Source organism: Oxyura jamaicensis, chromosome 3, assembly GCF_011077185.1.
Source record: "Oxyura jamaicensis isolate SHBP4307 breed ruddy duck chromosome 3, BPBGC_Ojam_1.0, whole genome shotgun sequence".
Classification (NCBI taxonomy): Eukaryota; Metazoa; Chordata; class Aves; order Anseriformes; family Anatidae; genus Oxyura; species Oxyura jamaicensis.
Window position 1 is genome coordinate 77,935,830 of NC_048895.1, and position 20,626 is coordinate 77,956,455.

The 20,626-nt window shown below is 35.9% G+C and overlaps 1 protein-coding gene across 3 annotated transcripts in view; it reads right to left on the reverse strand.

Annotated features, from left to right (window-relative positions):
- Positions 1-20,261, reverse strand: part of MANEA (mannosidase endo-alpha) — a 205,667-nt gene extending 185,406 nt beyond the window's left edge. The window contains exons 1-2 of one of the 3 annotated variants that reach the window (XM_035321418.1): positions 20,106-20,261; positions 18,369-18,405 (exon numbers count right to left, since the gene is read on the reverse strand). The gene's annotated coding sequence lies outside the window, so the exon portion shown is untranslated. Of the gene's footprint in view, positions 1-17,677; positions 17,694-18,368; positions 18,406-20,105 lie in introns of those variants that run through there. The other 2 variants (XM_035321419.1, XM_035321420.1) reach the window with 2 other exon arrangements.
- Positions 20,262-20,626: the final 365 nt, after the last annotated feature.

The window sequence follows — 20,626 nt, forward strand, 5'->3', positions numbered from 1 at the left end:
AGAGAGTAAGAACTGCTTATTTCTTTGAAAGCATGTTTTTACAATGTGGATTCAAAGTGCATGCAGTCAACTCCAGTTTGATTTCAGACATGCCCATATCTCTAGTTTCCTTATAGCCCTACAGTGCGGGTTGCATCCACTTTAATAGGCTTCTCCTAATCCATAACTCATTTGTACTGCAGTGTTTGTACCAGAAGTGATGAGAAGTAATCACAGAGATAAGGCACATTCTGATATTCTGATTATAATTTCAGTAGTAGAAAGAAGAAAAGAATACTTGAAAGGCATTATTGATACAACTTTCTTTCCACACTCCTTTAACGAAACAGCTTGAGAAAAACCTTTATAGGTATTTGCTGACTGCAGAGGTGTGATAAGTCTTTGGAGAAAGCCTGCAGGTTTTTTTCAGGCAATGAGTTCCACAAAGCTGAAACAACTACAATGTACAATAAAGCTAACTAGGACCATTTAAACTCCACCTTAAATCACAGCTATCAAAATAACCCTTGAGGCTGACTTAATTAATCCATGCAGATGATGTAAGTTATATGCATTATTTAATTATAATAGGAACAATTGCTCTCACACAGTTTTGCTAAGTGTATGCAGTCCTCTTTAAATGCTTCATTAAATATTTTGCCCACTAGGTGGGGGTAGCCAGCCTTATTCAAACAACAGTATTCTGGGTAGAGAATTTTGTTGAACATGGCATAAACAGCACACTAAATTTTGAGCATTTACTTTTTTCTTTACTGCGATAAAATTAGATAAATTACTGTTTATTAACTATTTAACTTTATAGGTGATAATGAACTGAGGTCACTGGCAATTATGTTTAATTTGAGTTGATGGAGAACTGGAGTCTTAACTTGCAGTATTACAAATTAGGTCATTCCTATACTAATTCAAAACAAGTATTTTACTGGAAAATAACGAATGAAGACACAGAATTTACCTCCTGATAGCAAGTCAATAAGTGAATTACTAAAATACAACACAAGCGTGTAATACATGTGCAGACTAAGGTAGATCAATTATTTATAATGCTTATTGACTATTAGACTCAGTTGATTACAATACATAGTCTACAGTATGTGGATCCAAGGATTTTTGAAATTTTAATATTAGCCATGGAAACACAAGCAAAATACTCTACCTTGCCAGAACACATTTAGGCACCACAAGTCAATGTAAGTATGATTTAAAAATGTGTGATTAGAAAGCTCACAGCACACAAATATTGTGTGTACACTGATGCATGCCCTATAAACCTCTATTTCCAAGTGAAAACTTTAAGGAAAGTCAAAGTGAAGCCAGAGTGACTTCAGTTTCTAGGCTGTAACACAGATGAATCATATAAATAATTTTGAATGCATATATTGCATTGAATGACTTTTCTGGAGGTTGTTCAATAAAAAATATATTAAAATAATGCTGTTAAAATATTCTGAAAGCTTAGTGAGCAGGAAATGTCAGTTACAGATCCTGGAGAATGCAAAACCTGAAGGCCTTTCATAAAGTAGTTTAATGAGGAATAAGAGAATACTATCAGATTAATTTTTATTTGTAACCTTAGCTATCATCTAAAAAATGTGCTACCTGGAATGAAAGGTTAGTAATCTAGTCTACTGTTCTCTTCTTTTTAAAATAGCATTTTTTCTGCTGTAGGTTTCTTAATTGTTGTAACACATACACATACCATGATTTGAGACAAGCTACTCACAATTTTATGAGCACATTCAATTTTGCTTAATTAGACAAAGCCAGTATATGAAAATACAGACAATTTAAGTTAAAATTTCAGCAATTTCAAGCTATCAGGAATAAAAGTAAAAATGATAATATGTTATAAAATTCTAATAACTCCCTCAATTTTTTTATGTGTTGCAATCAGTCACGTTTTTAGTGTAAAAACTATTTTCTAATGAATTGTTTCATTTTCCCTCTATAAAGTAGAAATGTATTCCATCTTTTGTTGTGGTCTATCACCTTTCCTTTGCTTAAGCTGTTTCTGCCTACTTCTGGAGAATTTTATTTTCATTTGATCTAATAAAGAACAGATTTTTAAAAATTTCACTACCACATTCTAGTTGCATAATTTTATTGAATGTGGAATAAATGATTCTATGTAGCAGCTGTAGAAAAAACACTTTCAGTAGCTGTAAGTGCTATAAAGGGCTGACAAAGCCAGCAGATATACTTTGAAATAATAAAACATCAGAAGAAATACCTGCCTGATTTCTGCAATATTCTGTGCAATAATATTGAACTACAAAACAAGTATTTTTTCAATGAAGAAATTAATATTATAATCTTCAAACATTCTGTAATTAGATATTTTCAGCAATGCAAATGTTGTATAAGTGTATTGAAATATACACTTAGTCTAATAGCCGTATCCTATTAGATAGTACCTCATACTCAAATTGGTTTAACAAAGGTTTAAGGATCTTTTAAAGTGTTCATTTAAAAATAATAATAATAATAATTTGTTGTGGAACTAATCTAAAGTGCGTGGAAGTATCCAGCTGTAAATATCATCTCACTAATATTAAGTGACCCTGAATATCCTGCATTATTAAAAGAAATATTTGACTGATAATTTACTTAATATAGTATAAGAAAAAAATCATATATTGAGGTAATTACAAGTGACAAAGTGATATACACTCATATTGTATGCATGATGAATATTTACTTAGAGTATCAGCTTGATTTTCTTGTTTTATACTCATGTTCACTTATTCATATGCGTTTTTGAAAATCATTTTCTATTCCCCACTATATGATCTGTTCTAGAATCTCTTAAATGCCAATGTCTATAATGGTTTTTCATCTTTTTTGGGACAGAATAAGCTACTCTGAAGTGACTCTGAGCGATGAGACATCTTACCTCTTCATGCATGTATACCTTTTTACACCACATGTCTCCCCAATTTGTTCAATGGCATAACCTGAACACCCTTCTTATCTAGTTCCTCTACCTCAATCTCTTCAATTTTTTATTTATTTATCTTTTTTGCTCTGTCACCATAATCTAAATCTAAAACCTACTGAAGTTAAGGCATTATATATAGTTCAGCATAATTTTGCTGTAACAATTGCAATACAAGAAAGAAAGAAATTTTGATCTCATTGAAGTCAATGACAGCTTTTGCATCATGGCTCTTTCATTATCAAACTTCTAAATTGTAGACATGTAAACATTCAAGTCAGGGAACACCAAACCTCTTTCTTCTGCTTCTCCATGATCCCAAGCAGAACATGCTGGAAACTGTGCAGTGAGCAGTTGAACCTAACATATTCTGAACACACCATGTGGACATTGAATATATATATAGCCAATTAGAACTGTGGTAATTGCATCAGGTATGTTCAGTAAGTTCTACAGTAGTGATACAATCTGCAATCAATCCAATGCATTCCTGGTGGCTTAGGCTGTGTGCAACTGCAGAGAGTTTAATTGCTTTTTGTTTTAATTTGTTTTAAACCCTATTTCTCTGATGAAACAGGTTTGCTTTAGGAATCCAATACAAATGGCCAAATTCCTTCTTTCCCAACTAAATAAATTTATTTTCTCTAAGGCAGAAAAAAGGTAAGTTCACAGAAAATGGGACTCATAGCTATATCAGTAAGAGTAAATTAAACTGTGTTGAGACCTGCTCTCTGACTTTGAGGCCAACTGGCACAAATAAACCTCATCTAATTATCCATTACTGAAGTTTCATACCCTTCAGAATATGGCATCTGCATTCAAACTAGTAACTGTAAATTCTTTTGTCCTCCATACTAACTTCTAGGTATGCTTAGAAATGCCTGGGAGTGTGTTGGCTTACTCAGGCCAAAATTATGCTGAGGACTAATCTGACTACTTAATGGTATAAGTAAGGATTTGGCAAGGTTTAGTTTAATAGAATAGATATTCTATTAAATAATATTCTATTATATTCTAAATATATTCTATTATATTCTAAATAATATTCTATCTATTAAATCTATCATAGATATTCTATGAATGTCTAAAGACATTCATAATGCTGTTAAGGGTGAATGAGAAGATTTACTTGAACAGGGTTTTGCAGGATTCAGTCTCTGCATTTGCAAGCCTTGAAGTGATTGAAATAGATTTTCATTCCGTATTAGGAAATGTTGGTTTCTTTGACTATGCAGTACATTGTAATCAAAACAAGATTTTTATTTTATTTTATTTTTAATAGGAATAAAGTAGTCACCGAACTTTTCGCTAGTCGCTGAAACTACTCACAAATTCAGATTGAGTGTAGCAAATATTTACAATTGAACAAAAATAAAAACATTCAGAAATATCAAAGAAGATAGCTTCAGCAGTTCCCAAATGACATGTTCTGATTTTGGTCTGCAGAGAGCTGTATTGGGATCCATACGTAATTCCACAGATTCAAGCCAATTTACTAAGGATTAAGGAAATTTATTGAAAAGGACAAGCTACAGTCAAATTCTGTTTCTGCCTAGTTTATAACAGAAGTCTCATCAGAAATTTTTCCTCTCTCAGCAAAATGCCTTAGACTGCAAGTTATGGAGGAACCTAGGATGCAAAGCTGCTCAAATTTGTATAAATTGAATGCTTATTAATTCAGAACCTGGAAACCACCTTTCCACCCTTAACCACCCTTTCCAGCTGAAATGCAGAAATTTCCAGCTTGGCATGCAGAAATGAATTCTGAAAGGTATACTAATTTTTTTTAGTCCTGCTTCTATTCATATATACGGAATTGAGACAATAACCTTCTCTTGATTTTATCTTTTATTATTATTATTATTTATTTTCAAGAAATGCAAAAGACTAAATCCCAAGCTGAATCAATTACATTGGCCTGAATTTCTTTCTTTCAGAACTGTCAGAACACAAACCACTCGATTATCCATTGGATTTGAAATAGGAAAGAAAATCCCTCCAAATAGATATATGCATTTTATTTTTGCTTAAGTCTTTGAGAAGAAAAATAAATAATAATAAAAAAAAATTGCTGCATGTTACTGAGTAATCATTTTTCTCCCAGTTCTTAACTGAAGTTGAACAGTTATTTGATTTGATTTTATCTTATCTTATTTGCCATGTTTTAGTTGGAAAGTCAACAAGGACGCTGATGTTTTACATATGTTGGTGTGTATGCAAAATAAAAAGCTCAAAGCATATTAATGACTGCCAGTTCATGCTGTCTATGGAGGATTACTAAGGATTACAAGTAATTATCTGAAATTGCACACTTTTTTTTTTTTTTCTTGCCATTTTTTTAAAAAGTGGAATTGTTAGGGTTTCTAATTCCCTCCTAAGATTTTACTTCCATATTTTATATGTAATATTTAGTCTTTTTTAAAATTATTTTTTTTAATATTCTTTTTTTTAAAAAAAAAAAAGAAAAAAAAAAGAAAAATAATAATAATAAAAAAAAGAATAAAGTAAATGAAACAGATCCTGAAAAAATGTTCCTTATTTTCTGTCTAACCTTTTATGTATCTAAAATCCTTAGGCACTTTAGTTTTGTTTAGTAGTATTTACACATTTTTCCAGTCTTTGTAGTGACGTATTATTAAAACAGATGTTTACCATACAAGTGGAGGGTGTTTGACTATTTTTAAATAGAAGGTGTTCTCTAGTAGATATTTCTCCAGCATATTCACTGGAGTTGACCTTGGACAAAAAACAACTAGACATGACCAACCCTAGATAAGAGTGACATCAGTGCTCAGTGCCTGTTACTTATGTGACAAGTCCTATTATGAAACTAAGTAAACAGCCATTTTTGATGCTTTATTCTAGAGGATTTAGGGGTGAGAGACTTAGACAGAGTTGGACACTCTTTTAACCATGTTGTCAGGAACACATAGTGACTTCATCTGAGAAGCTCTACTTAACAGTCTGCCTGGCCAGTTTAAACAGTGTTCCTTTCCCTTTCTGGGCATCTGTGATAAAGGAAATGAGTGTAACAAGGCTCACTGTAGAGTTTATGAAAGGAGAATGTGGTGTTTGTTTTGCAGCGTTTCAAAGAGATTTCAAAGAGATATGCTCACACAATCTTCACAAGCAACAAGATAGGGCTTCAGATAATCTGGCCCGGACCACTTTTATCCCAGCTTTTGCCTCCTCACCACATCTCTTGCAGTATTTTTGATTAATGATGGCAAACTAGTTTGATCTTATAATACTTTTTATATGCCATCAGTTACTTATATGATTCTTTGGCATCAGAATTTTACTTATCTAAGTAAAGACAGATAAATAGATTTTAAAAAAAAATTAATATCCATAAATATTAGGCAAGGTTGCTCCTCATTGCTTGTTTTTCCTTCTTTAGAATATATACACATCTTTACGGTTACAGCTAGTCTTCCATTTGGGCAAATAGGAGAAATAATGGTATGTTTGATTCACTGGAACTTTGTTTTCATCCTCCTGTTGTCACAATGCAGTGCCTTCTGCCAACAAGTTGTCTGTGCTGCAGTCCTACAGAGTGCGGGCCTTCTAGCCTTGGTAAAAAAAAAAATAAATAAATAAATTTTATTGTTGTGAATTATGTTTTTTGTTCAGTCTCTTAATCCTTGTTGTGATGTTTCTTTTGGAATTTACACATACACATCTCCTTTCATACTTCATAACAATCTCAATATTCTTGTTACAGGTGTGGTGTTTTTACTCAGGTGGGACACTGAGATCCACCACAATTGCTCTCTCACTCCAACTCCTCCAAGGGAAAGGGGAAGAAAATACGATTAAAAGGGCTCAAGGGTTGATAAGGGCAGGGATGATAAGGGCAGGGAGATCACTCAACAATTATCATCACAGGCAAAACAGACTCAGTGTAGGGAGATTAGTAAAAATTATTGCCTATTACTAACAAGCTAGAGAAGTGAGTGTACTGGGTCTGGCTGGGATGTTAACTTTCCCTGCAGCAGCCCATACAGTGCTGCGCTCTGCACTTGTAGCTAGAACAGCAGTGGTATCACACCGGTGTTGTGTCTGCTGCTGAGAAGTGCTGGCACAGCATCAGGACTCTCTCTAACCCTCCTAGGGGGTGGGCAAAGAAGTGAGAAAGAAACATCACCAGGGCAGCTGACCTAAACCAACCAAAGGCATATTCCATACTATATGATGTTACACTCAGCAATAAAAGGTGGAAAAAGGAAGAAGAGGGGAGGGGTGGGCTCTCCTTGTGAAAACATCTGTCTTCCTCCTGAACACTGGCTACGTGCGTTGAGGCCCTGCTTCAAGGACGTGGTCAAGCATCGCTCATTTGTGGGAAGTAGAGAGTAATTTCTTTCCTCTGCACTTCCACATAGCCTTTACTTGTTTTGTTTTGTTATTCCCTTTCCCCCTCCCTTTTCCCCTTTTCCTTTTTTCCCTTTAGTTGAATTGTTTAATTAATAATAATATTTCCTTAATAATATTTTTTTCTCTTTAATTAAGTTAACCTTATCTCAACCCATGAGTTGTTCTTTCCTTTACTTCTTCCCCTCCTCATCTGAGGAGAGGGAGTGAGAGAGCAGTTGTGGTGTTCAGCTGTCTATCACGGTAAAACCACCACAGTGAGAAACAAAGGAAAGAAACAAAAAACACTTCCCCCCCTTCACCCTCTTCCACCTCCTCCCCCAAGAAGCACAGGGGAATGGGGGAATGGGGGCTGTGGTCCGTCCCTAACACTTCGCCTCCGCTGCTCCTTCATGGTCCCTTTCACACAGAATCACAGAATCACAGAATTTCTAGGTTGGAAGAGACCTCAAGATCATCGAGTCCAACCTCTAACCTAACACTAACAGTCCCCACTAAACCATATCCCTAAGCTCTACATCTAAACGTCTTTTGAAGACTTCCAGGGATGGTGACTCCACCACCTCCCTGGGCAGCCTGTTCCAATGCCTCACAACCCTTTCAGTAAAGAAGCTCTTCCTAACATCTAATCTAAAACTCCCCTGACGCAACTTTAGCCCATTCCCCCTCATCCTGTCACCAGGCACGTGGGAGAACAGGCCAACCCCCACCTCTCTACAGCCTCCTTTAAGGTATCTGTAGAGAGCGATAAGGTCGCCCCTGAGCCTCCTTTTCTCCAGGCTGAATAAGCCCAGCTCCTTCAGCCGCTCCTCGTAGGACTTGTTCTCCAGGCCCCTCACCAGCTTCGTCGCCCTTCTTTGGACCCGCTCAAGCACCTCGATGTCCTTCTTGTAGCGAGGGGCCCAAAACTGAACACAGTACTCGAGGTGCGGCCTCACCAGAGCCGAGTACGGGGGGACGATCACCTCCCTAGCCCTGCTGGTCACACTATTTCTGATACAAGCCAGGATGCCGTTGGCCTTCTTGGCCACCTGAGCATACTGCTGGCTCATATTCAGCCGACTGTCCACTATCACTCCCAGGTCCTTCTCCGCCTGGCAGCTCTCCAACCACTCATCTCCCAGCCTGTAGCTCTGCTTGGGGTTATTACGCCCCAGGTGCAGGACCTGGCACTTGGCCTTGTTAAACTTCATGCCTTTGCTCCTGCTCCACATGGGGTCCCTCCTACAGGATGCCATCCTTCCCAAACTGATTCTGCATGGGCTGCCCACAGGCAGCAGCTCTTCAATAACTGCTCCCACATGGCTCCGTACCACAGGGTCCATCCCCCAGGAGCAAACTGCTCCAGCACAGGTCCCACACGGGCGGCAGCTCCCCCCAGACCCCTGCTCCTGTGTGGGCACCTCTCCACCAGCTGAAGCTCCGGCCCGCGGCCTGCTCCTGTGGGGGCTCTCCATGGGTCGCAGCCTCCTCCAGGCCACATCCACCTGCTCCAGCGGGGGCTCCTCCATGGGCTCCAGTGTGGAGATCTGCTCCATGTGGGACCCATGGGCTGCAGGGGGACAGCCTGCTCCACCAGGGGCCTCTCTACAGGCCGCAGGGGGACTTCTGCTCCATGCCTGGAGAATCTCCTGCCCTCCTTCTGCACTGACCTTAGGGTCTGCAAAGCTGTTTCTCACTCCTCTCTCTCTCCCAGCAGCTGTTTCATTGGCCTGGCTCTGGCCAGTGGCATGGCCCTTATCTAACATGGGGCAGCTCCTGGATTCTTCTCACAGAAGCTACCCCTGCAGCTCCCCACTACCAAAACCTTGCCATGTAAACCCACTTCAACAGGTCACCTCAGTTTCATTTTAGATTTGCACCTCAAGTGTGTTCCTGCCTGTTGGAGCTCAATTTTCAGACTCTCTGTGAGAAAAACTAAGTGGTCCTGAGGATGTGGGTCTTCATGTGTAGAGTTTTAAGACACTTTCAGTAAGAATGATCATTTGTGTACTATAACAAAAGGCCTTCAGGGATGAGCCTGTCCTGGTCAGCATTATCATGAGTACATCACATCAAATTAGAAGTTTAAGAGAAAATTATATGTGAAAAAGAAGAAAAAACAGGAATGTTGTGGTGTGCTGCAAACACTTGAACCAGGCCTTTGAAGAGACCTTCTCTCACTAGGGCATTGGCAAAATGCAATGGAGATTCAGTACATATGGTTGTGTACTTAATAAGCAGAGGTTGCACAGCCAACAGGCAACTTTTCTGCAGTATACAAAGGAAACACAAGTTTATGTTGGGATAGAAGAAACACTTGATTACATAAAAAATCCTTGGACTATATTTATTCTCATTGTCATAGGCACTGTGAGGAAGACTGTACTCAGCCTTAATGCAGCTTGCGATGCATGTGGCTTTGCAAACTACTGTTCAAGTAGTCCAAGGGGTCCAAGTTGTTATGTTTAATTTTCTTAAGATTATGAGAGGATTGTCACTTGCACTTTTGAAGTTTCCCTAACAGTTTCCTTTGGGCATTTTTAATTATACCTCTATGTTTGATAAAGTCCCCTACTTCTGAAATAAATGGTCACTGTGTTCAATTTTTCATCTTGACTGAAAAGATTTATTTAAAATCCTTTATCAGTCCTAAAATACTTTATTAGTCCTAATGAGTGATGTGAGATGAAAACTGGTACATTCTAGTTATATTTTACAGTCTTGAGAATTACAATAATTAGACCTTCCATCATCATTCATGTTACTTTACCATAAATCCCAAATTTCTGGTAGAACTTTATTATCAAAGAATCCAAAACTTCATTAAAATATACATAAAACTCCATATCAACAACCAGATTACAACTTCCTTAGCAAAACTTTACTAGCAGTACAGTGAAGGGAAAAGAAGTGGAAAGAAAGTATTTGACAGACTTAAGAAAATCTATATAAGAAAATTCAGAAAGTGAGAATGTTGAGTGAAATTCACAACATTCAAGAGCATTCAAAATTGTTGAGTATATCAACACAGTTTGAAATTTCCCTCTAACATCGAACATATTAAGCAATGTTTTTCATACTATGTTTAGAGACTTGATCAGAACTCACCTGATGAAACCAAAGAACCAAAGTTTTCAAAAGTGTCAAAAATAAGTTTAATGAATTATCATCTTCTCTATTTGATAAAGTAAAAAAAAATAATAATAATAATAATAAAATCCTCTTTTTCTTCATTAAACTTTCATCTGAAGACTATGCAGATCTTATTGATTGAGGTGAAAGCTTAGCAATATTAATTTCTTATTTTCTAAAACATTATTTTAAAAAAGGAGTTTCAAAGGCTCAAGAGGAAGTTTTATAGCAAAGTCTTTTAGATTTCTTTTGGGAGCTGAGGACATAAGAGAGCCCTTGAAAAATTTCCACTGAGAGTCAGTCAAAGTTGGAGAATATCCCAGAGTATCATCTCACTTCCAATCCTTTGGCTGCCCTACATCAGATGAGGGAACATGGGGGTGTGGATGTGGTATGTGTAAAGCAAAGGACAGAAAAACTTTCTGAGGTCATCCTAGATTGTAAAGTCTGGTGCTGACTGAAGGAGAAAATGTTTCAATTTAATTATTTATTAGGATTGTACTGAAAAAACATTGTATACGAGTTTGGTAAGAATGCATAGAATGGGCTTGTCCAAAAAGCACCATATGAAGAAGATAAAGTGAAACATCTCAAAATGCATATATAATTCCAGCTTTGCAAGCTGGTCTAAATTCATACTGTTCCACTGGAGTTTGAGGGTTCATTCCTGTTCATCTCTGCTGAGCATTTGAGCAATTAAACGTACAAAGTCCTGGCAGTCATGTCAGATGTCAAGGAAGACATCTGTTTAAATGAAATATTAGAGTTAGTGAAATCTTCCACATGCATTTAAAGAGTGGGCTGCCAAAAGGTTAAGTTAATGCACCTTATAAAAAAATCCACCTCATAGTTCAACACTCAAGGAGTTAAAAATGGATTAAGAGTTCATGACAAGTCTAAATGCTATTGGGGGTTGGGGAAATGCCAGAGAGGCACTCAGGAATTTGCTCCTGTTGCAGGACTATCAAGGGGCTGATTAAGCTTCCTGAAGTCTCAACTTCCTCAGGTGGTCTGTAACCAGTTTTAAATCTAAAGCTTTAAAATGTTGCAAAGGTCAAAACAGTTCAGGATATATGCCTTCAAGATTTAAGAGCAACAGTTTATAAAGGAAATCTACTGCTAAAGTCAGGTCTGGGCAATAGTATACCAAGAATATCAATCTGCTTGAATTACAAAGTTGTTCTTGGATTTAGTTGGATAGGGAATATATTCCTATGGGAAGAGACGACTAGCCTGTCAATAGTATAAAAAGCATCCATTATGCTTGTTAGTGAGCAGTATTTTTTATCATTATTATTATTTTTTTTTAGCTTTCTCTCATTCTCTTCAAGTCAGGTTAAAAAAAAAAAAAAAAAAAGAAAAAAAAAAACATCCAAAAAACAACACACACACACACCATCAACAATATGCTCCTGTGGGAGGGCTATTTTTTAATGGGGAACTTGAGAATGAGAATAATTTAAAATACAGATTAGAGAGGATCAGCAGCTGCCATCAGGATGCCACAGTAGAGTAACACAGATTGGTAAACAAGTAGTGAATTGTTAACATGTCTTAAGAGGAGCAAGTGACAGAAGCTAATTCTACTCCAAGGTATCTGTACTGATTCAGCTAAACGCTGTTGCATTACAGGAGGTGGATGTGTGAGAACCAAAGACTAATTAGGGGAAACAGATTAGCTTTTTAAGTTGGCCACCTGGTATCCTCCCAGTTCCTGCACAGTTATGGACCCATGCTGCTCATTGTAAGATTGTTTTTTTCCCCCACACTTTTCTGTTCTTTTTTCTTTCCTGAAAAAAAAAATAAAAAATAATAATAATAATAAAAAAAATCTCCCCAATGCTAAACTTCACTAGGACTGTCTGATCAAAATCACATCAAAATCAAATTAATCAAGGTAGACTCAATATAGAATTAAAATTTAAACATCAGATTAATTATAAAAATAATCTATCTTTATAAATTTTAAGAAGATTGCTATCTACTTGGATATAAATTCTAATTAGATAATTTGATCAAGGCAATCAATACAATAATTTGAATGTTTAATGCTGAAGCCAAATTATTATCTAATTTTTAAGTCACAATTTCAAGGATAATGCCAAAGCTTCCTATTTAGATTTTTTTATTATTTTTTATTATTATTATTATTATTTTTAAATGGTAGTTAACTCTTTCTGCCCCAGAAGAATATATTAAACAAAAGTTCATAAATTTTCACATGCAGAAAGTCATGGAAGAAAGTCCTAATCCTTGTAGGGCTTTAAATAAAGAAAACATAACATAGTAATATGGATAATTCTGAATATATATATATATATATATATATATATTTAAGTGAGATTAAATATAAAACTTTTGCTTTTCATGCCTTCACCAATATAAAACTTCAAGAGGTCTATGTATGCCTATTAAACAAAAATGCTTGGAAAATTCTGGCAAGCTACTTAACATTTATTCATCTGCAAAAGGGAAAATAAGTTCAAATTTATGAGTAATATACAGACATCAAACTCCCCTGAAATAACATTTTTCCCATTGGATATGTCAAATAGTTTATTTTTTTCTGGAAAAAGAATGTCCAACATTGAAACAATTGCATATTTCCACTCTGTTTTGCTCAATGTGTAATAATGTATTACAATACTGGAAAAAATTGAGCTGGGCAGAATAAATTAATTTACTAATAAAAATGACATTTCAAAAAGACAAAAATATTTTGCTTAATAAAAGCATCTGAGGTATTTATATTTTCATTATTTATGTTACATTAGACCAAAGTTTATGAATATGCTTTTCCTCTACCGCACAAAATATTTTGTTTTGTAATTCTGGAGGTGGGTTACAAATTTCCAATGCATCAACAATTCTTGCTCAGCTTTAATTTTAGACCTTTAATGCTTTGAATTAGTTTATGACAGTAAGAAAGATGTAAAACTATTAGAAAAATGGAAGGATGCTTGTGAGGCTCCTACTGTCAATATATTACAGTTTGTACGAATACGTAGTATTAAACAGTATATATTGAATATTACTGTATTAATGTATTCACATACATTGAAAGAGAAACATTTACAGTACTTTTTGTTACAAGACAGTGTTCTAGTTCTGTTCAAGAGATTGTATCAAAAAACGGGGTACACTTCCTTCTTCCCCCAACCCCCCCGCCTGCATGGTTTATTTATTTATTTTAGTGCTACAATTATCAATAGTTACTTTGTATTTTTAAACTAAAAACCAACTTTTCTGGTGCATTAACCTTATCCCAGGACTAAAGTATTCTAGACAAATATAACAAGAGGCATCTCCAGAAGTTGGAAATATAAGGGTGTTCTATAGTTATTTGTATTTTTAAGATTGTGTAGATGTGCACAAGTATGCATATATACATATATTTAACATGACAAATATTTCAAAGCAGTGGAAATATAAATCCATGTATTCATCCTGCTGAGTAGGTACTTAGAATTCTGTTTGAAAATGTAATTTTATCTTTGTTTACTAATTTGCAAGTGGAATAGTTACAAGAAGACTTTTACAATACTGGCACAAACAAATATTTATTTATTTATTGTTTTTATTTAAAACAATTTCCTTTAATGGTGCTATTCCAGTTGCTTCTCTATTCTGTTGAAAGATGCAAGAATGTAGAATAAAATTCATTCAGTACAGATAAATGTAGTATTAGTAATGATAAATAAGAATGTCTTGTATATATCTAACAGACATTCTTTTCTAACCCTTTCATCGTAAGCCAGAGAAATAAGAGCAATTCCGTAATAAACTCTAAGAAAGGTTAATGAGTCTGCCTTTAATGAATCATGAGAGGGAGTAGAGAATGACTTTCTGCGTGAGAGGGATCATTTACAGAAAATGCCTTGCTACTAACTCCTTTTAGAATTAAAATATTCTTTTTGAATTAGCAGACAGAAGTTCAAACCCTTGCACAACAGTGCAAGCTGTAAAGCAGTGGTGCTGTCACATGTAGTAAGGGAAAATTGTCAGAGAGCTATAACATTACGTCTAAAATATTCTACCTCTAATATAACTTCAGAATTTAACACCATCACTCAAGAAATAATCACTTACAATTAGTAACTAAATTGAATGGTGTTTTCTACAACTTCTGATTCATATTGCAATGTGTAGGTAATTTTATTTGGATCAGTGTCTCTAACTTGATTTAAAACTTTAATTATGGAAATATTATTTGCCCTCCATTTCCCCTTTAAAAATGTACTGAGTCCCCTGAAAGCTTTATTTTCTTGGTAATAGAATTTAATCTGAGGTTAATGACACATAAATTGTACCTGAGTAGTTAATTCAGTATTTAATTCACATTTTTTTTCATTTAATTTGGTTATAAAAGACTATGGTAGAACTGAACTAAGCCACTGTGCTTTTTAATGTTATTTTACCTTTAATCTACTTAGCATAAAAAGTAATAATAATAATAATAATAAAAACTTTTCTGAAAGCCTGTGACTTTAATAATAGCAATTCTAAGTTAATAAGGAAAGCGCCTTGCTTCTTGAATGGATCTCTATGCATGCTCGCAGGATCATGTTTGTCTCTGCTTTGCACCATATACAGGATTTAGCTGAGTGAGAAGGTTACCAGAAAAACAAACAAACAAACAAAAAAAGCATTGTGGAGGAAACTATATCCCTGAGATTTTTTCTTGTCAATTAACAAATTCTAGCTCATTTTTTGTTGCTATGAAGCTGCTCATATATATATATATAAATATATGAAGATACGCATATGTACATGTTTTTGTGTACTATGCAGAGTTACAGTGAAGACAAGCTTTGTTTCTCAAGAAAACACTAATTTACAAAGTGTCAGAGACAAATGCAGCTTAAGGCTGTTGCAGAGCCCTGTGTAGTACCACCTAACTGCAGATTGGGAGACCTAGTTTGGATAGAGAGAGTCAAATTGTTTTAAGCCCAACATGTTTGACATATGATCAGCAGGGGAAAAAGAAAAAAAACAAGACAAAACAAAACAAACAAACAAAAAAATGCAGCCATGATTAGCTTGCTGGCAGGCAGAGACCTCCTGATGAAGCTGACTACTGTAGCTCTCTATCTTTGCTGTATGTCTATATATACTCATCACAAACTTCCTATTGGTGTATTTTTGCTGCTTAATTATAGTTTGTACGTCACCTGCCAGAAAACAGTTTCTTGATCTCACTGTGCTCTTTGTTGCTAACATGCTACAACAAATAAATAAATAAATTACAAATACTAATAAGCATAGACAGTTGTAGCACAGGTGGATGAGCTGCTGCTTGACACAGCAGGAGGACTGGAGCACCAAAATCATGGCTTTGAGACAGAAATAGAAAGCAAGCCCTCTCTGGAATGCAAGGTACAGAGCTGCTCCTCCAGAATTCTTTCCTGAGCACTTCTGGGTGCTGCAGGCTCCCTCACTCCTGTACCAGAGTGCTTTAGTGAGTCTGCTGGCCCAGACTTAGATCTCCCACCTGCTGCTTGATATGGAGGGGCACACACTGGCTTATCAAAGCAGTAAGGAAGATAACCAGAAGTAAGAAAGTGGCAGCTGGCCATTCTCTACCTCAGTTTTGTTTCACCCACATAGGCTCTAGCATTCTCTTTTAAGATGGGGAGACATATTGAGACTAGAAAGTGGGCACTGCCCCCAGATAAGACCACACAGATGGGCAGTATGGCTAATTGCTAAGTATAGTGCCTGGGATGATCATGGTCTGACCTACCCTCTGAGAAGCCGGAAACAAGTACTGCATGAATGGCAAAGCCCAGGAATCCCAAAATTCAGTCTGACAGGATGAGTCAGAGGAACTGCTGAAACTGCTAAAGAAGTCTGTGAGATGATGTTGAATTCATCAGCTTCACTCAGCCCTTAAGAAACTCCAGCTTCCTCCACTGAAGAAGAAAAAAATCATAGAAAATCATGCTTTGAGTGGAAAAAAAAAAAGGGGGGGGGGGGGGGGGCAGAGGGTAAATCAACCTTAAACTATTTGCAAAAGTGATAAAATCAGAAAAAAAAGGAGGAAATGTTCAAAATGAATAGGGGACTCAGATGGCAAAACATTCATAGAAGAACTAAAACACTGTATCATTGTCTCATGAAAAATAAAGGCAGGCTATAAGAATTAAAATAACACTTTGCAGGGCTAGCCAAAAAGATTATTTCAAGAGATCTCTAGAAGATCAGTCACGGAAAACCCCAGTGCACAGACCCAGAATACATTATCAAGATCTGGAGGAACATGTGGGATATGTCAGCTGAACTGCACAACTTCAATTGAATTCAATTGGAGATTCAATAACAGGAAAATATAAACACAAATAACAAAAATGACTAAGACAACCTTTAAAAACAAAGAACTGGAAAGAGCCCAGACCAGATGTCATCCGTGGCTTTGGTTTAACTGCTTTACTCTGATACAGCCACTGTTTCTGTGCATTTCATAAGAAGAAAAATTGTTGAAAGGATGACATGCAGCAGAAGAGCAATAGTAATGAAAAAGAAAAGCCTGGATCGAGTTAGTGATTTCTAACAACTAATTAGTCATGTTTATCCCTTTCCTTTCTTTTCCCTTCCTCAGAAACTGCTAAGGTTGGTTTTATAATGTCAGAATTTGAACTCTGATTGACATTCAATTTAGGATCAAAATGTAAGCAAATGAAAAACAGAAGATATCAAAACTCTATTGCTGGCTGACTTCTGTTTTCAAACATTGTTCAGTCCAAGTCAAGAAATTACAGCTGGGAGAGACTTCATAAATCCCAGCAAAAGATCAGATTCAGCGGTCATCAGGACCACTGCAAGTGCTTCAGCCTGCACCTGGCTGTGTTCAATTTACCAGGGAGCAGCAAGAGCTGTGAGGCACTTCCCCCCCCCTCCCCCCCCGCCACCAGAAAAGGCAATATCTTTCTGGGGAAACATTGCGTTGTAAACTGTCATTTTGTCTTTAAACACTGCAGCAAAACAGGAAACATACTTACAAACCTTGATATTCCTAGATTCATCTCAGCTTTCTGAGAGTTTGTCTGAGTGCATCATTGCATGTACATCCTTTGTTTCTACAGAAAGGGTCTCATATTTCTCAGTATACACGACTTCACTCTTAAACAATGCAGAAATTTAAAGCTAAAAGCATGCAAGTTTAATCTAGAGATGCAAAATTTGGCATCCTTCATTTCAAAGCCAGAAATAATGTTACTAAATCAGGAAATTAAAACAGTAAAATATGTTCCTTATTACCTTGCTGGCATCAAAGCAAGCTGCCATTTAAGGTCCTCAAGATACATAGGGGCCTTAAACAACAATGAAACAATTCAGCTGAACATTTTTCTCTCTTCTGTATGCCAGCAGTTAGAATAGGACCTAAAATTACTACAAGAAACAGTGCACCTATGTCCTTTCTCCCAACCACTAATGCTGTTTCTCAGAACTACATTTACTCTCTGTGTTCAGCATGTTTCTCTCTCTCATTTTTATTTTAACATGGATCAAATTGTAGCTGTGCTGACCAGCAATTCATTAGTTTCTAGCTTTCACAGACATTCCTACTTTTAAAACAAAACAAACAAAAAAGCCACTTGTATATATCTTCCAGCTCGCATGCCTCAGTAAAATTTTCATGATACTTTTTATGATATGTCTTGTATTTTCTGAATATGTCTATGTCTCATAAAATGTTAAGCCTCTAATTTTGTCTATAAATTTTTATGTTATAATGGCATAATATTAAACAACAATCTAATCAGCGAAAACACTTTTTTCAAACAAGTGTTTGCCTATTCATGGGCATAGTCTACAAGACGACACAAAATTTTGACATACAGCTCTATTATTAACAGTAATATGAAAACTGTATCAGAAATCACAAAGAGGCTGCATCAGCCAGCTCATGAAATCCAAGTGGATACTACATTATCTGGCAGAACATCACCTTTTCAGCTGTCTTCTAAAACCAGGCTCAGGAAAAACTGACAAAACTAAAAAGGATGGCATACAATCAGTATGTATGAAGTTTACTTTATGAGGTTTTACTTCATAAAGTGTATCCACTGAAAATCAGCTTTAGAGATGATAGTGCCTCTTAGATGCACAAAAGTGTTAGGAAGCTGATGAATATTCTGCTAAATGATCCAGAACATACTATTTTTTTAACTGTTGATTAGATATAGATTTGCAAAGCCAGGCTCTTCACACAAATTCACTAGAACGCTGTGTTTTGAAACAAAATACAAATACAGAAAATGCAATATGTATAGTGATATTATGTTTCCAACGGGTGCTGGAAATTCAGTATGAAATACTATGCAACTAAACATAAGCCTTCACTAGGACCTATGCAGCTAATACTACCTCCCTACTTCTGTGTGGTGAGAGCGTGGGCATGAAAATGGTAAACATTACTTGAAGTTTTAAACTTCTGACCACCTAGACTACTAAATTATGTACTCTACTGGCTAAGAAATCAAAAAGTCCATGCCTGAGACACTGTGTGAGAGATTTACCTGCCCTAACACACTTATTCTGTGATTTTAGACAACCTAAAGTATTTTCAGTTTATAGCTGAAACTCCAAACCACACTAGATGATGTGTTTAGGCAACAATCTCCCTCACACCCTGACCCACTCACTTGTCCATTGAATGAACACCTATCAGATGAGAGACACATAAAAATAATAATGAAAAAAAAAAAAAAAAAAGATTCCACTTCCAAATGTTAAATCTTAAGATAGATGAAAAAAAATCAACCTTTACAAGCAAAACAAACAAAAATGAACAAGCAAACAGTAAACATCCAACAAAAGCATAGGAAGCAACTTCCTAAATTGGCTTAAGATTTTTGCTCAAGAATATTGGCTATTTGGCTAGTTTGGCTATTTGATGGCAAGCTTGCAAAGTGGTTTTATTTTGAAAAAAAATATTATGTACTGGAAGAACATGTTGACTTGCTGAAGATCATGCTACTCCAACTTCTAGATTCAACTTCTAAGACTATTAATTTGTGCACAATAACCCTGGTCCATGAAGGTGTGATGTGAAATAACAGTGATCACAGTGTAAGGATACCCCTCTAATTACATTTGAAATATTTATTTAAAAGCATAGGGAATATGCCTGTTTATAAAACAGTGTAATAACTCCAGTATTTAGAATGTGTTGACTACATTTAAATCTCAAACTTCTTTTCTTAGTATTACTCATTCAAGCAAAACTGATTGATTTCAAAAAAATATTTTGGCTAAGTACAAAGCTATAGACTCTGTAAATATCTAGACCTGCCAAGGTGAAGATGCAGAATGCTACAGCAAACATAATTTAAATCTCAAAACAAAGAATAATTTGGCTAGTGAATTTTAACTTATCAGTAGAACTACAGCAGGAAAAAATGAAACAAACTCTCTAGCACCTGAAGGTGCTCCCAACCCAGCTAAATAGAAAAGGTGTGGGGGGTGGGGGTGAGGGAGGGAAAAAAAAAATTCTCCGAGGTTAAAGTTTTATCATGAAAACAAAAATAAATTGAATTCAACTGTTTGCTAATTGCAACCTGCTAACCTTATAGAGATATACAAATTATATTAAAAAAAAAAAAAAAAAAAATACAGACAAGAAAAACAGCCAGATTCCTAAGGGAATAGACAGAATTCTCACTGGCAATAGTTAGCCACTCACCTTTCTCATCCTGTTAAGCAATTAAGATGTTGTTCTATTAAATCCCAGTGCCATCTCCTATTCTTTTGTCTCAGCTTAGATGAATAAATGAACATGGAATATTCCTTCAGTTCTCTGCCTTTTTTTATTTACTGCCTATGCACAGCAGGTTGGCAGATCGTGTGCAATAAGTGTTAATTAAAGCTTCTGACATATTTTTACTTTTACCAACCCCCCCCCCCCCCCCCCCCACAGCACTTTAGGATTCTCCATAGTATCAGCGAAATGCTGCAAAGAAGTTCATATGCAGTACTGGAATGTTACAGTATTCATATTGGAATATCAGCCATTGAAGTCTTTGAGTGTCAGCATGTTGCCTAAAGGCACATTCTTAAATGAGATTGATGGAGAGAAGTTGCAAATCTGGTATAGATAGATAGATAGATAGATATAGATATTTCCATAATTCCATCCTGAAATAAAATAGGCCATACATATAGTTTTTAATAACTACAGTCAGAGACTTGGTACTGAGTACAGAC